Here is a 6,000-nt window from a genome sequence, read left to right as displayed (position 1 = left end):
TTCCTTAAACGATAACAAAGTCGATCGGATGATTTAATCGACCGTGTCCAGCCTGATTAAGTATCCGAAAGCATTAAAAGCTTGATTAAAAGTAATTATCAAAGGTTTACAAACTTGTCAAGAATGATATAACATAAGATAGATTGTTATTCTAGGTCTAGATTCAAGGGTTTGTGTCCAAATCATCTTGAATCTCTTTGAAAGCATTAAAAGCAAGAATAACAACAATATTGAATCATTAAGCTAGAACCTTATATATTAAAAGATCAAAAGATTACATAATAGCTTGATAGTTACCTCAATACTACAAAGAAGGTTAGTTACATATAGACATGTAAACTAATGCAAGGAATGAAGGAAAGATGAAGATTCCATGCCAAGATCCTTGATGTCTCAATGAATCTAGGGTTGAATCTACTCCTTAATCACTTGCTTTGTGTTTCTCTCTATGAAATAGCTCTAACCTCTCTCTAGAAATGTGTAAAATGTTTTAATGGAATAGTGAATACCTAAAAGAGAGGTAAAAATGCTATTTAAATGGCCTGTGTTTTTGCACCTGCGCTAATAGCGCAACTCACGCTAATAGCGTGGTAAGGCGGCCTATAATCTGGCCAATGGGAGCCTGCCACGTTGTTCTTGCCCTGCTGCTACGCTCCAGCCACGCTAATAGCGTGGCTCTCTGGAGCATTTACGCTAATAGCGTGAAATACGCTAATAGCGTAGCTCTTCAAACCCAGCTTCTGCTTCCACGCTCCAGGTACGCATATAGCGTAGCTCTCTGGACATTGTACGCTAATAGCTCAGAATACGCTATTAGCGTACTCTTCAAGGGTACTCCAGATCCACGCCCCAGGTGCGCTAATGGCGTATCCCTCTGGCCTTGGGCATTTCTTCATCACGCCAATAGCGTAGCACACGCTAATGGCGTAGCTTCATGAACTTTGACCTTTCTTGCTCCTTGCTTGTAATTTCCTGCACAAAAAGGGTAGACTAAGGCTCAAAAGCATAAATGACATATTAACACAATATTTGGAGTTTTCCATAGAGAATCTTGCAAAACAAGTCACTAAAACGACTAAACTCCTATGCGAAATATATCACTTTTAAACACTTATCAGCGCGAACTAGATCATTCTAGCCCGGCAAGCCTATTAATCAAACTTGACAACTATAATACATAAAAATTTCAATTTAAATTTCATTTCAAAATAAATATTCACTGAAATTTCGACGGAGTTTCGTCTATATTTTTAACATTTTCCAAGATGTAAATCCTGTTTTAAAAACCTGTTATCAGCCAGAATCTCCAAATAACATCTTTATTTTTAAACTACTTGTACAACTCAAAATAAACATCCTAGATATTATATTAAATCATGCCCCTTTCTAACTAGTCTAAATCTACAATTTAGCTCATTTCACAAAAATCATGACAAAACCCGTAAGCCTTTTTCCAGCAGAATTATCCAACTTCAAACGCACTTTCCGAGTTCATTACTAATCGGAATCACATGAAATTTAGGTCCAAACTGTAGGGAATTGAATGAGGAATCCAAAAATCTAATTATTACTTTATTCCAGGTTACACAACAAGATATATCACGAATATACTACGAATATGTCATACGAAGCTTTTACCCAATTTTCATAAGGTTCAAGTACGACCACTTTTAACAATAATACTCCATTTTGATCACCAACTCATCTCAGTTACATTAGCAATAAACCTTCAACAATGATCATCAAACAAAATTCTCTAATTATCTCCTTTCAATAATATTAGAATAATTCTTGACTTAAAATTTCATATCATTAATTATACATTTCATTCGTTACTATGAGCCGTACCTCATAGGCTACATTATCTCTCGTTGTAGCAAACGGAATACTATGACCCGTACGTCATAGGCTACATTATATCTCGTTGTAGCAAACGGTATACTATGACCCGTACGTCATAGGCTACATTATCTCTCGTTGTAGCAAACGGTATACTATGACCCGTACGTCATAGGCTACATTATATCTCGTTGTAGCAAACGGTATACTATGACCCGTACGTCATAGGCTTTATTATCTCTCGTTGTAGCAAACGGTATACTATGACCCGTACGTCATAGGCTACATTATCTCTCGTTGTAGCAAACGGAGTTTTCATATTCGTTACTATGACCCGTACGTCATAGGCTACATTATCTCTCGTTGTAGCAAACGGATAAAAATTTATTACTATAAGCATATATGCATCAATTAACATTACTATCCAATCACTTATTCTTAAAATCATCACTTATAAATAATATAAGAAATCCTCTTACAATTATCACTTATAAATAATATAAACAATCCTCTAGGTTATCAAACGTGGAAAAACCTCGATAACCTAAACTAACCGACTTGTGAACAAAAGTAATCGTTACATCAATTGTCTTGCTTAGCATTTTCCTCCAATATTCATACTAACATAAACACACATATTAACATACAAGAGATTTTAGAATAAACACACATATAATTATGAAATAATCATACTATCTCATAATTTCTATTCAAATGAATCATTCATAGGGCACAATTCTACTACTCAAAATGGAAGGTTTACTAAGGAACTCACCAATAAACATCTGACAACTCTTATTTCTCCGTGATACTTCAACTTAATTCCCAATAGCCACTTGTGCCTTCATCTTTGTTACCTTAGCTTCTTACTAATCCAACCGTGAAATTTTTCCCAAAATTGCCACATCCAATTGTTGAAGGAAGACATCAATGTGATGTTTTTGAGGATTTGAAAGACAAAAACTCTCTTTTTCTTATATTGATGTACGGTTAGAGAGGAAGGGAAAATAGAATTTGATGCATATTTCTCATTTCAAGTTGCTAGAAAAACACTAATCCAAACATGTGAGTTGAATTGCTAAGGATTTGGTTGAGAAAAATGAAGATTGAGAGGGAAAGGGTGAGTGACGAGAGAGAGAAGTGAGAGAGGAGAAGAAGAGGAAAATTTGGAATGATGTGGAAGAATGTAGAAAATTGTGGATTTTCCACTTAAAAAAAATCTTGAGTGGCAAAATTACAATTCTGCCCCTTCCTTAAAAAAATCTTATGGAGGGATATTACATTCTACCCCCTTAAGAAAATTTCGTCCTCGAAATTTTAGGGATTTACTTGCTAATAAGCATAAACAATTTCAACTTTAGATTTCAACATACGTCCATTACGAACTGATTCTTTCTTCCTGACTAATTTAAACTGTATAGGTACCAGCCACCACGCTTCCGCTGCGCCACTCTGATTTATTTCTTCACACCTTACATCATACTCCTTATACTGCATCTTCTGTTAAGGTTCCATTCATCTCTCAGACATTTATTCTAACTGTTATATACTAGTCTGAGTTGATCAAGCTCAGCCAGATATGACATTTGGAATAAATATCTGGAACCCAAAAGTCACACTACATCTTATTGAATTCCATTGACCCAAGGTACGATCTGAATCAACCAGGCTCTGATACCAAATTGTCACGACCCAAAAACAATCATCGTGACCGGCGCGCGAACTAGATCATTCTAGCCCGGCAAGCCTATTAATCAAACTTGACAACTATAATACATAAAAATTTCAATTTAAATTTCATTTCAAAATAAATATTCACTGAAATTTCGACGGAGTTTCGTCTATATTTTTAACATTTTCCAAGATGTAAATCCTGTTTTAAAAACCTGTTATCAGCCAGAATCTCCAAATAACATCTTTATTTTTAAACTACTTGTACAACTCAAAATAAACATCCTAGATATTATATTAAATCATGCCCCTTTCTAACTAGTCTAAATCTACAATTTAGCTCATTTCACAAAAATCATGACAAAACCCGTAAGCCTTTTTCCAGCAGAATTATCCAACTTCAAACGCACTTTCCGAGTTCATTACTAATCGGAATCACATGAAATTTAGGTCCAAACTGTAGGGAATTGAATGAGGAATCCAAAAATCTAATTATTACTTTATTCCAGGTTACACAACAAGATATATCACGAATATACTACGAATATGTCATACGAAGCTTTTACCCAATTTTCATAAGGTTCAAGTACGACCACTTTTAACAATAATACTCCATTTTGATCACCAACTCATCTCAGTTACATTAGCAATAAACCTTCAACAATGATCATCAAACAAAATTCTCTAATTATCTCCTTTCAATAATATTAGAATAATTCTTGACTTAAAATTTCATATCATTAATTATACATTTCATTCGTTACTATGAGCCGTACCTCATAGACTACATTATCTCTCGTTGTAGCAAACAGAATACTATGACCCGTACGTCATAGGCTACATTATATCTCGTTGTAGCAAACGGTATACTATGACCCGTACGTCATAGGCTACATTATCTCTCGTTGTAGCAAACGGTATACTATGACCCGTACGTCATAGGCTACATTATATCTCGTTGTAGCAAACGGTATACTATGACCCGTACGTCATAGGCTACATTATCTCTCGTTGTAGCAAACGGTATACTATGACCCGTACGTCATAGGCTACATTATCTCTCGTTGTAGCAAACGGAGTTTTCATATTCGATACTATGACCCGTACGTCATAGGCTACATTATCTCTCGTTGTAGCAAACGGATAAAAATTTATTACTATAAGCATATATGCATCAATTAACATTACTATCCAATCACTTATTCTTAAAATCATCACTTATAAATAATATAAGAAATCCTCTTACAATTATCACTTATAAATAATATAAACAATCCTCTAGGTTATCAAACGTGGAAAAACCTCGATAACCTAAACTAACCGACTTGTGAACAAAAGTAATCGTTACATCAATTGTCTTGCTTAGCATTTTCCTCCAATATTCATACTAACATAAACACACATATTAACATACAAGAGATTTTAGAATAAACACACATATAATTATGAAATAATCATACTATCTCATAATTTCTATTCAAATGAATCATTCATAGGGCACAATTCTACTACTCAAAATGGAAGGTTTACTAAGGAACTCACCAATAAACATCTGACAACTCTTATTTTTCCGTGATACTTCAACTTAATTCCCAATAGCCACTTGTGCCTTCATCTTTGTTACCTTAGCTTCTTACTAATCCAACCGTGAAATTTTTCCCAAAATTGCCACATCCAATTGTTGAAGGAAGACATCAATGTGATGTTTTTGAGGATTTGAAAGACAAAAACTCTCTTTTTCTTATATTGATGTACGGTTAGAGAGGAAGGGAAAATAGAATTTGATGCATATTTCTCATTTCAAGTTGCTAGAAAAACACTAATCCAAACATGTGAGTTGAATTGCTAAGGATTTGGTTGAGAAAAATGAAGATTGAGAGGGAAAGGGTGAGTGACGAGAGAGAGAAGTGAGAGAGGAGAAGAAGAGGAAAATTTGGAATGATGTGGAAGAATGTAGAAAATTGTGGATTTTCCACTTAAAAAAAATCTTGAGTGGCAAAATTACAATTCTGCCCCTTCCTTAAAAAAATCTTATGGAGGGATATTACACAGAGAACTCTGGAAGAATATAAATGTTAAGCAGTTATATTCGGACCAGAATGCTCTGGATAATTATAAGATTAATTATTTAAACTGAATGATAAAATAATATTATGGTTAATTAAGGACCAGAGAACTCTGGATAAATATAAAGTAGTTATATTTATTAAGCTGAATGATAAAACAATATTAATGGTTATTTAAGGACCAGAGAACTCTGGATTAATTTGGTTGTGATTAATTAGGACCAGAATGTTCTGGAGATAAATAAATATTAATGCAAGTGATAGTGTGTGCATATCGTGTAAAAATAAAAGAGAGAGAGGGAGAGAGAAAGAAGGATAACACAGGATAGTTATCCTGGTTCACCAAACCCGGCTACTTCCAGTCCCCACACCTCGTGTGAGATTATCCACTATAGTGTACAGTTGGTAGAAACTTCTAACCAAC

General features: G+C 34.4%; 1 long non-coding RNA gene across 1 annotated transcript; it reads right to left on the bottom strand.

Annotated features, from left to right (window-relative positions):
* Positions 1-1,178: 1,178 nt before the first annotated feature.
* LOC146917106 (uncharacterized) lies at positions 1,179-2,233 on the bottom strand. The gene is made up of 2 exons (XR_015015468.1): positions 2,114-2,233; positions 1,179-1,848 (listed from the first exon to the last, which is right to left on the bottom strand). It is a non-coding gene; the product is annotated as an uncharacterized LOC146917106 (long non-coding RNA).
* Positions 2,234-6,000: the final 3,767 nt, after the last annotated feature.

This window comes from Medicago sativa, chromosome 6 (genome assembly GCF_051527215.1).
Source record: "Medicago sativa cultivar Bolivia chromosome 6, Bolivia_mono, whole genome shotgun sequence".
Classification (NCBI taxonomy): Eukaryota; Viridiplantae; Streptophyta; class Magnoliopsida; order Fabales; family Fabaceae; genus Medicago; species Medicago sativa.
This window is presented reverse-complemented; position numbering and strand designations above follow the sequence as displayed.